Below are 11,730 nucleotides of genomic sequence, written 5' to 3' on the forward strand. Positions count from 1 at the left end.
GTTTTATTTCCCACTTATTTTAAAACATCTATTTTATATCATTTTCTTTCAAGATATTTTTCTGTAGTTAAAGTTATTCAAGTAAACTGACCAATTAAAAGTATCAATAAAAGTAGGTGGAGCCTGCTGGCTCCCACTTCCAACATTAAAAATGTTTTTTAGGCTTTATTGTTCAAAACACTTGGAACAAGTATACATGACAAGAACAATAGTATTAACAATGAGAATGCCATAAGATGGCATAAATATTACATAAGAAATATTGCAAAACAGATTACATCGAGTATGTTCAGAGACAAACAATGTCATATTTTGTGGTGACCTGGGGGTTAGCCCCGCCTTCAGCTCCTAAGGCTCATGGGAAGTGGGGAATCTTGGGTGTAAAGTTCCTCACCATGAGTGAGGGGGTTGTGAGCAGAAGTGACTTCCATGCTGTTTGTTAGTTGTCCAACTAAGGTTGGGTTGATGCCAGAAAAGTAGACTTTGTTTCCCATGCCTACTACTTCCTCTCAGAGACTGTCTGGACTCATGCGGTGTATGGGGCACGGACAGCTCTCCAATACAGCCAGTTAATCAGCAACTTGGCTCTTTGCCCGCTACGGTGACATACCAGCTAGGTCGTTACATTGGTTTCAGAAGTGGGATGATTTAGCCGGTGCTGCTACGCCGTGAAGCGAGAGATGGCTGGGGCAGAGCGACAAATTCGCATCCTGTAGGCAAGTTGGGACAAGCGAGGAGCAAGAGCGAAATCATTTCCTTGATGGTGTAAGCACCTGCCGTCATCTGCAGCCTGTCCCTGCGAGTCGGGTTTCCACACCAGTGATGACAGTGCATAGCCCAGGCGAACGTCCGCACTGCAGTGGCTTAGCACCGTTGGAACCATACCTGCCTCAGGTCAACTTGGCGGCCGGCAATGGGGGCTGGAGTCCCAGGCTTTGGAGGGAGCTACACTCCAGGTACTGCTGGAACTTTCTTCTGCGGAGCAGCGAGACCTGTCGGCACTGACAGCAGCATTGGAGCGACGCTTTGGAGAGCAGGTTTCGACAGAACGGAACCAACAGCAGCTGGAGTCCCGTCGCCATAGAGACGACAAACGCATGGGGACCTTCGCCGCTGATGAGCAGCTCTTCGCTCAGCGGGGTTACCCAACCTTTCCACCTGCAGCAGTAGAGGATCTGAACCTCCATGCGTTCCTCAGAGGACTTGCTCCGGAACGTCTGCGCCAGCATACACGGCTGGCGAGACCATCTACCCTGGGGGCAGCCCTGCAGGAAGCTGAGAATGCTGCAGAGGAATTACTTCAGGAGCAGTTAACCAGATAGAGTCTGCTCCCCCAAGGCGATGCGCACCCCGAGGGTTGCGTTGCCACGCTGTGGGGACAGTACTCGATTCTGCTGGCTGGGCACCTACTGGCACGGAACTGTCAGTAACGGGTGAGGGAACCCAGCTAGCTGAGAGGAAGGAAGACTGTGGCGCTGATGGTTGGAACCCATAATTGTGAGCATGTGTGTTCAGCTATGTGAGGGTTGTGGGGACACTTGACCATCTTAGGTGGGGGCAGTGTGGCGACCTGGGGGTTAGCCCAGCCTTCAGCTCCTAAGGCTCATGGGAAGTGGAGAATCTTGGGTGTAAAGTTGCAACACTCGGCATTAAATGAGAGTATTTACAAAATTAATTGGGGTTGTACGTTCTGTCTTAAATGTTTGTATTTGTTTTTTTTCCTCAATTTATAACAAACAACTCCAACACGACACACTGATGGTTCTCAGTGTCGTTATGTTGAAATATACATGTACACAAACACACCACCCTGAATCCACCACCCAAATACACCCAGTCTTTAAATTATTTATACACAGTTGGCGTCTTTAGTCTCTCAGGACAAAGCAGTCTCAAATATTTTGTCGTAGGGCATGTGACGCTCCATCCGCGTCCAGGGGGTTATTCCAGAAGGCAGGTTTAAACTACCTTGACTTTAACCCTGAACTCTGGCTGAAATCCGCCTGAACTTGCTTACTCTGGGAATGTCTGTTCCAAAAGACCGGATATGAGTTAGCGTAATTACACTGTACTTGCTAACCGTGGGGTTAATGCGCGTAAACGTCAGGTACATAAAGACATTCTCAATGGATCACAGATTTCCAGAGTCACCATGGAAACGCGTGGAGAAAAAAAGAAAGCGCTACACTTTAGTGAGACGGAGTCAGAGATTTAAATGACGGCATATGAAGATTATACGTCCATCAAAATAGTAATATGGCTGCATCATCATCAAGAAAGAGTTTCTGCTTGGAGAAAAGAACAGACAAAGTAAACGCACGAGTTTCTGATCTTATTTCCATTTTCCTTGTGACGCATATCTTATCCAATTTAAATGAATTACTTCTATTGGTAACAAATAATTGAGTTAAATTTATTCAACCTAATTTCTTACGTCTATAAAAAACTTAGTGTTTATACAACTCAAATTTACATATTTATTTAACTAAATGTCATATTACTCCAATTCAATTAATCTTTTTTCCATAGTAATGAACTAAAGTTCTTGAACTCTCATATGTCTAAATTTGAGCCGGCAGATCTTCATTTTTATAACAATAAAAAGAACGAAACAAGATGTGCTTGTCGCATACTTTCATTTAGGAATTTTCCAACATTGTCACTATATTGCTCAACCGTAGGGGTGCTATATAAACTCATCATCTTCTCCCTCCCTCTCACTCATGGTGCAGAGACTTCAACATAGTAGGACAAAATAACTAGTCAAAACACAGTAAAACAGCTAAACAACTAAACACATTTGGTCAAAAACCCACACCTAAACCCAAATCCGTCCAGACAGGCAAAGGGAATGGTATCCCACAATCCCTTGCGGTGCCGAACTAACAGCAGCACCAAAGTTACACCTACTTAATTGAATTAATTTGAATGAAAGTAAAATAACTGTCTGATAACCACGTGTTATTTTTAAGCTGACTTAACTAAAAAAAAATATTTATCTTAACTGAAGCAAATAATGAAGTTAGATCAAAGTAAAAAGTTTATCTTTCCAACATCCATATGTGGTCTTATCATCCTCTCACTCAACTCAACTTAACTCAACTCAATTTTATTTATATAGCACTTTCATACAACAGTAGTTGAGACAAAGTGCTGAACACAACAGTAAAAAACATTAAAACATGTTAAGGGGGGGAAAACACAGAGGGAGATAAAACTATAGAAAACAGTAAACAGTTAGAAAAACAGTGGTCTCATATTGGGCTAAAAGCCAAGGCATAAAAATGTGTTTTTAAATGGGTTTTAAAAATGGACAGTGAAGGGGCTTCTCTAATGGCCAGCGGCAAAGTATTCCACAGCTTCGGAGCGGCTACAGCAAAAGCTCTGTCCCCTCTGAGCTTCCGTCTGGACCTCGGTACCTCTAGAAGCATCTGATCAGCTGATCTGAGGCACCGTGCCGGCGAATAGGGAGTGAGAAGCTCAGAGAGGTACAGCGGGGCAAGACCGTGTAAAGATTTAAAAACAAGCAGAAGAATCTTAAAATGAATTCTAAAATGCACAGGCAGCCAGTGAAGCGATGCTAGGATCGGCGTGATGTGGTCTCTTTTGCGTGCTCCAACCATAAAGACGAGCAGCTGCATTTTGAACACGTTGGAGACGCAAGAGAGACGACTGGCTGAGTCCAAGATAAAGAGAGTTGCAGTAATCCAGCCGGGACGTGATGAAAGCATGGATTACTGTTTCACAGTGTGCAGGTGTTAAAAAAGGTTTTACCTTAGCAAGTTGGCGAAGGCTTAAAAAGCTTAACTTCACTACAGAGCTTATCTGTTGGTCCATCCTAAAATTACTCTCCAATTTAACACCCAAGTTAGAAACAGTTGATTTTAAGAAACCAGTCAGAGAGCCCAGATTATTGGTGGAAAAAGTATTATCTGAGCTTCTTCATCCACTAAATCATCTTCAAATGGACTCGCCATGCTGCTTCACCTCTCTGAAAACAAACTAACCTTCAACTAAACCTGCTCCAGACTAAGTTATGTTCAGAGCATGAGTTGCTATGGCAACTTGACCTACCCTGAAACATACCTCCATTTCTGGAACAGAAAGCTGAGGTTATCCACTTCCTTAGCCTCAAACTTACCGTGGGAGCTAGCAGAACCTGCTTTCTGGAACACCCGATGGACAACTATCGCAAAACTAAAAAACAGATATCTGCAACACACACATCCAGTCTAGCTTTTAAATGAACGGCTTTCCATAGACAACGGCTTCTTACCAGATTATTAGTTGATTGGATACCGAAACACTGTCCAAGTATAGGGAAGACCTTTTAAGAGTGGCAAAAAGTTCCGGTAAATCCGTCAACTTGTATCCAGAGAAACATCCTTGGTTTTTTAATCCATTCCTCCAGCGGCAGTGATCGCATCTCACAGAAAGTTTGTTTCTCTCCCCCCTCCTCGCTTCGCTCCGTCTCCCCCTCTTTGTGCTATCATTAGCTATAATCAGCCAAACACCTGAGTAACCGGAAGTCACCGGCAGGAAGTCTCTTGGCCACCATATTTGTAGTCCACAAATACATTATTTGCAATATAAACGTAGTCAAACCAAATACATACAAATCCAACTATTATAATGTGCTCACCTGGAAACATAACAATGAAATACTGCACTATTAATATTGGTGGCTAATTTGGAAAGCATTTACTGTCTTTTATCCCAACAGTGAAATGACAATCCTGTATTTGTGTGGCAATGCTTCAAAGTTCCTCACCATGAGTGAGGGGGTTGTGAGCAGCAGGGTTGTTTGTCTGTTTGTGTGTGTTCAAATAAATGGGTGTTGATGCCGGACAGGAGACTTAGGCTGTGTCCGAATTACCGCCCTAACCCCTAACTACTAAAACCCTATATAGTGCGGCACTATATAGTTCTCTATATAGTTCTCTGATTTTCAAAGCAATTCGGACACCCGTGCTCACTAGTTTTCTCTTTCGGGTGTTTTCAAATGGCGCTCCGCACGAAAACAAAGTGGCGCATTACCGCCACCACCTGGTCTGGAGGGGAACTACTTCTATTTAACGCCGAGAATGCCACCCATTTGTCAAAGTAAAAATATAATAAATATAAACATTTTATGATGACTATTTATGAATCTGCCGTGTTCTGATCATGAAAAATGTGGCTGATTTATAAATTATAAAATTACAAACACATTGGTGGTGATTTTATGTATTTGTTGATAACTAAACCCCCATGTTATTACTCCATGGCGATATTTATTTTTATGCCGCTGAACGATTTACGGGCTCTTGCGAGGAGGCATTTTTTTTTCCGTAGTTTTCTCTTCTACCTTACTGAAAATAGCTTTATATATGAATCTGTCCGTGTTCCTGGCAATAATTCAACCGTTTTTCATGGGATCAAACCAAAAACGAGCAGATATGCAGCATCACAGGACAGCAAGGAGGAGAAGCAGACGTCTCAGAAGATTTCCTCTGGAAGCCCTGGCCAGACATGAACAACCTGTGAGTTAAACTTAAAGTTTTTTTATTAGTTCAATTTAAGCATTTGTCACTAATTGTGCTCAAGGTTACACAGTCTGCTGGGTAAGAGTTTAACATTCTTTTTCAACACTGGATTATGAACTGTATAGTCTAACTACATGAAACACTTGTGAGATCAAAGTTTAGTATTTTTTATTCAGAGTCAAACCATATCACTTGTTTAAAACAAAAATACTTTAATTTTTAAATATTTATATAAAAATCCAAAAACCCAGCCAAAAAAAAAAACACGAGATTTTCCAGCATTTATAAATACGTCATAAACTAAAATGTAAGACATCAGAATAAAATGAAACATTCAAAAAAATCAGATTTAATTTTCTCAATGAAATAATTATTTCTCTATTTTACAGGGTCTTCCATGTCTCTACTGCTTTGCCAACATAAAGGTGTCTGTCGTGGCCCTTCACGCTGACGGTCAGTCCCACGCAAGACCAGACCGGCAGACCTGCAGATCGGTTGACCCGCAGGACCATCGAGCATCTGGTGGTGCAGCTTCGGGTTCCTCACACTCTGGGGGGTGTACAGGAGACTGAGGTCCTGGTGTTTCTTTTCTGGCTGGCGTGTGGCACATCTTACGGTGTGGTAACCAGAGCCTTTGACATGCCACGGTCCACTGTAAGTGACGTTGTCCACAGGACGGCAGACCGCATCCTCCAGCTGATGAGCAGGGTCACCCAGCATCCAGTGGGAATGAACTGCCATTAGTCACCTCTGATTTTTTAGCAGCTTGCTGAGTCTTCCACCTTCCAAAAGGTCGTGGGGAGCATTGATGGCTGCCACATAAGAATAAAGGTCCTAAAAGAAAATGCAGCTTGTTATTTTAACAGGAAGCTTTTTTATTCCATTCAACTGCAGGCTGTACGTGACTCTAAGCCAAATTTAGAGATATTTTTGTTGGGAATCATGGATCAGTCCACAGTTCACAGGTTCTACGTAAAAGCCCAATTTATGTAAATACAACATTACCCACCTGAAGGATCCTTTTGGGTGATGGTGGGTATCCCTGCATTGCTCATCCCATCACGCTGCTGACACCCTACAGGGAACCCGTGAGGAATGCGGTTCAGGCCCGTTACAACCAGCACCACTCCAGAACACGCTCTGTGGTGGAGAGAGCATTTGGCATTATGAAGATGAGGAGGAGAGCAATACTTCTGGCGGCACTGGAAGCAAAACCAACCTTTGCAATGAAAATCATTGCCTGCAGTTCAGTTCTGCACAATCTGTGCATCAGAGAAGGGGACTGCTTGGAGCCACAGATGTTGAGCCACACCAGGAACCAGTAGGACGGGGAAAGTGGCGTCCGTCTGCGAGGACAAATCTCTGCTTTCCTTTCAGCTCCAACTGTGACACACATGACTCTAGAAGACCAGGATTATTGTTAAGATGTATAAAAATAAATGTTAACATATAAAACGAAAATGTAAATATGTACATTTGATATTTATATGAAAATCCTTTTGAGATTGTTAAAAATGGCTCAGATTTAAATAATGCATGTAAATAATTCATTTTTGTTCATGCATTTATTAAACAAATTGCAAAAACAACGACGACGTTACATTTTGTGAACAATATTTTAAACTCGAGGTAAGCTTAACAGACTCTCCTGTCACTCTTTGTCCCTTCGTGCTCTTTCCTCCTCTCCTCTTTCAACAACAACCTTTTCCCCAACATGACAACGATTACAGTTTAATGATAAATAAATACAAATCTGATCAAGTGTCTCTCACTCCCATCCGGCACGAGCTTTCCTGATAACAAACAGGCTCTTTCTCCATCCACAGATGGATCAGATTTTCTTTATCCTCGTCAGTCCCTACATATATAAACACATTTTAAAAATGTGTTAATAACTTATTACTACGGTTAGAACTCACTCGTTTTTTTATGTAATATCAACAGCGTTTGTTTTTAGCATTCGGCGCTAATTCGCGCTAGCGTTAGCTTTAGCATTACCGAAATTGATGAGCTTTCAGACAATGTAGATAGTCGATTGAGGAATATAACACATTAAACACATCATCTACGTATTTACAAATATATTTTACAACAGATACTTGATACTTTTAAATATACTTACATTTTTAAGTCCTCTTTCTCGCGCAACCGTCCGCCATCTTCGAATAATTCAAGCGCAGTGTATTGTGGGTCACACGCAATGCATTCTGGTATGAACGCAGTGCATTCTGGGCAATATTCGCCGATCGAGAGAGCATCGATCCACACTGGTTTTTCGTAGAGAATTCTGGGAAATTTCTAGTGCACATGATTTTTGAACTGTAGATTCGGACAGCACTACAAAATGGCGACCGCACTATATAGTGCACTATATAGTGGTTAGGGCGGTAATTCGGACACAGCCTTAGCTTCTCTGCCTACTACTTCCTCTCTGAGACCGTCCGGGTCGTGCGGTGCATGGAGCACGGGCAGCTCTTCAATGAAGCCACTTTAGTAACAGCTCGGCTCTTGTTTGCCTGCTAAAGCGACGTTCCAGCTGGATCGTCACAATATGTATGGCTTTTGTGTTCAAACTATTAGAAATGGTATGTAAATAAGATTCTAGCTCTATAATTATTACAGGGGAAAAGTTGTGATGAAGAAAATCTTGCCAACATTCAAAATATTATGTGTACTGATTTTTTTGTAGGCCGCTTTCAAATGGTAGAGGATGTGGCCTCCATACAACCCACCCCATATTGGCGAGAGTGGTTGCCATAGAAACGTTTACTCAGACCAGCTCAAAACAATCCAGCTTTTGACTTTTTAACATGTTGACTCATGGGGAAATGTCCTTCTTTGAGGTGCATCTAGTAGCTTTTGAGAAACTACAATAGTGGTAATTCCTGGTTTGTTTGAATTCCAAGAAACACAAGAATGGATCTTGGTTCTAGCAGGAGGGACATCGGATGTTAAACTGCTCTAGGATCAGGAATGAGTCCATCAGAGGATCAGATCATGGATGTTCTGGAGATCCATGCAGAGAAGCAGAAGGAGACGTTTGGACACGATGAGAGGAAGAACAGCGATGGTGAAAGGATGCAGAGGGTGGAGCTACAGGAAAGAGCAGGACCAAAGAGGACGTTCATGGATGAAGGACATGAGGGAGGAGGATGCAGAGGAGAGGTTAAATAGAGGTGGAGGGTTTGCTGTGGCGCCCCTGTAGTTAAAGCTGTGAGTACCACCTGAAGGCGCTACCTGCCCTCGCTGGCCCCCCAACCCCCTCTTTATCTACCCTCACCAGGTGAGCGGCTGCTTCAGGCCCTTCACCTCCCCCCTTTCCCTCGCCACCCCGGTCAGAACTGCATGAAACTAAATCTTGAACACGGCATTTTTAAATCGGCTGCTTTTTGTTAGTTTTATCTCCATGTTCTTTTTCTTCCTTGTATTTATTTGTTTTTTTAATGACTTTATTGAATATAAACATATTTACAGAACATGTAGGCAAGTGCATGGTCAACAAAGCAATGACTATAATATTTTAACACAAAATAAATAATAGCAGGGGACATCTGAATAAGAAATTATAGGTTAACAAATGATAGACAAAGAAAAATCAACAAAGATGAGGTTTCCCTCATCAAATAGGGAAGTAGAAAGCTTGACCTGTCCAGTTCTGATTTATGATGAGGATTTCTTTTTCTGTAAACCATCATCAAGTAAAACATCAGAAGCAACAACCAGTGTTGCTTTTCCAAACATAAAGAATTACAGTTTTAATAAACATAACAGGAACATAGCAAGAAGGAAGTTTGGTGGTGAAAAATAAAATAGCTAAAACATAAAAAATAATTATAAATAACAAAGAACTTTCTTAGAAGAGGGGATTATGGCAAAAGGCCACGACTAAAAAGTGAGGACTCTACAGCTGCCGGTAAACAAAGGAGGACAAGCACTCCCCAATGTTTTACACGACAACTGGGCCTTTCATGCCAGAATAGTATATGGCTGGCTTAAACACTTCCTCAACCTGGAAGAACCTCATGTGGATGCCTGGAGCTGTGCCCCCCACTCCCTTTTGAGTTTGCTTTCAATAATCTAAAGGCCCGTACACACCGGGACGAATATTCGCCAGCCGTTATTCGCCAGCGTTTTTCGCCATGTTTTTTGTGTTCACACCCAGGCGATTTTCGCTGACGATGAGTGGAGTGAACATGCAATTTCATTCCCTGACATTAGATGGCGTTTAATGTAAAACAGAAATACTCCTGTACACAAGGTGGCGCTGCGCAACTTTACGCTTCTTAAAGTCGCTTTTCACTCAGAAGAAGAGAGCAAGTATTTACGCGCTAGTCAGAATAATACAAAGAAAACATGAATATTTCAAGCACCAGTAGCTCCAACTGGTGCTTGGTTCGGGGATATTTAAGAATGTCCGTCATTATTTCTTCACGGCAGTGTTGATGCAACTCAGCGTCTATCTTCTTCGCTGGTATGTGTGCTCAGCAAGGCAGTTTTGTGTTTGAGCGCCCCCAAGTTGTGTTTTACTGTAACTTCAGAAGCTCCAGACACGTGAGCAAAAGCGCCATTCTCATTGGTCGAGTAGATTTCGACGCGACGCGTCGAAAAAAAAAAACGAACCCGAGGCGTTTTTTTTTTTTTTTGACGCTTTGTCGCGTGGCGTTTTTTCGCGTCGGTGTGCACACTCTCATTGGTGCCCTTTGTTTAGTCACGAGGCGTTAAACGTCGGCGAAAATCGCCGGCGAAATTCGTCCCGGTGTGAACAGGCCTTAAACCAGCTCCCAGGAGAAGTTGCAAACAATCTCATCCTTAAAATCACACTCAAAATCTGGCGATCACCAAACTTGCCGGCCAATGAGGCTCCTCACTGGGATTACAGCCATTAATACATAATAAAGCTTTCCCCCCCAGCTGGGGGGTGAACATCTTCAGTGATTGGCATTCAAAAGGGTTCAAATTTGTGGGTGATTCATTTGACGGAGGAAATGTCGCCTCGTTCTCACAAATTCAAATGAAGTAGGGGATTCCACGCTACCATTCTTTGGTTTTCTTCAAGCCAGACATTTCGTGGAATCGTTATGCTCACTCCCACTAAATAACAATTTAAAAATCCGATAGAAAGCTTCATGTTGGACCTTATTTCTTCAGCTGCTAACAAGAAGTTCATCTCCCTCTATAGAAAAGTGCTTTTATGTGATAACTTCCAAGACTCTCGATCTGGAGTGCTGTGGAAAACGATCTTGGGATTGATTTGGATGATGGAAGGTGGTTCAAGGCCTTTGAATCTGTAAATAAATTATTGTTGAGCAACAGGCTGAGAGAAAACCAGTACAGAATATTACACAGACTACAATGCAGCCCTTACCTTTTACATAAAATCAACCCCCAGATCCCCAAAATATGCATCAAATGTAAAAATGACAGGAACCTACTATCACTGTTTCTGGCTGTGTCCATTAATATCTAAAGTCTGGAAAAACGTTGCAGAAGAACTCACCTCAATACTACTCAAAACAATAAAACTAGATCCGGCCCTTTTCCTTTTGAATATACCTCAGAAGAAACTTCCTGTAACTGCTGCACAGGTGATTTTGTTGAAAAAAGTCCTGCTCCTGGTGAGGCAATGTGTTCTGCTGCAGTGGATCAGAGAGAAGCCTCCCACTGTTACCCAATGGTACAAAGAAACGGTTCAGATTCTTCCAATGGAACATCTTAGTGCCTCCTTAAGGGGGAATGATGAGCATTTTTATCGCATTTGGAAACCACTTCTGAACTATCTTCCTGATGACCTTATTGGTCTGCTACAAAAGGGATGCTCCTCCTTTGTCTTCTCAAGAAACTGGTGAGGAGGTGAAGCAGTTTAGATCAGATAAAACAGATGGTGTTAAGTGATGTCCATGTGCACTCCCTATCTTTCTCATTGCTCCAACTCATGTAACCGACTGAGTTTACCCTGTGCTGACTGGTTCATTGTTGTGTTATGTAAAAATGTAAAAAATACTGTTCAAAAAACAAAAAAAAGCACACGTTGTTCCAGTGTTACATTCCCTGGATGTTCTCATCTTTTTAACATGTTCATAAAATTTAGGAATTGTTGTTTTGACTGTGTTACTTATGTACGTAAAATTTAGATTGGAGAATTAACAAATGAACACTATTTTCTACCTTTTATCGTCAGAGTTAAAATGTGTGAGCAATTGTAATT

At 42.1% G+C, this 11,730-nt stretch overlaps 2 long non-coding RNA genes across 3 annotated transcripts; one reads left to right on the plus strand and one right to left on the minus strand.

The window, feature by feature from the left end:
• The first annotated feature begins 85 nt into the window (after nt 1–85).
• On the plus strand, nt 86–6,370 carry LOC144983729 (uncharacterized). The gene is made up of 2 exons (XR_013647508.1): nt 86–5,522; nt 5,915–6,370. It is a non-coding gene; the product is annotated as an uncharacterized LOC144983729 (long non-coding RNA).
• On the minus strand, nt 5,718–7,939 carry LOC144983728 (uncharacterized). 2 transcript variants are annotated; one of them, XR_013647507.1, is made up of 4 exons: nt 7,648–7,939; nt 6,745–7,383; nt 6,535–6,665; nt 5,718–6,359 (listed from the first exon to the last, which is right to left on the minus strand). It is a non-coding gene; the product is annotated as an uncharacterized LOC144983728 (long non-coding RNA). The 2 variants fall into 2 exon arrangements; XR_013647506.1 differs by lacking the exon at nt 7,648–7,939 and having other exon boundaries at nt 6,745–7,577.
• Between the last annotated feature and the right edge of the window lie 3,791 nt (nt 7,940–11,730).

The sequence above is a fragment of the Oryzias latipes genome, chromosome 14 (assembly GCF_053564925.1).
Source record: "Oryzias latipes strain Hd-rR chromosome 14, Olatipes_Hd-rR_3.1".
Taxonomy (NCBI): domain Eukaryota; kingdom Metazoa; phylum Chordata; class Actinopteri; order Beloniformes; family Adrianichthyidae; genus Oryzias; species Oryzias latipes.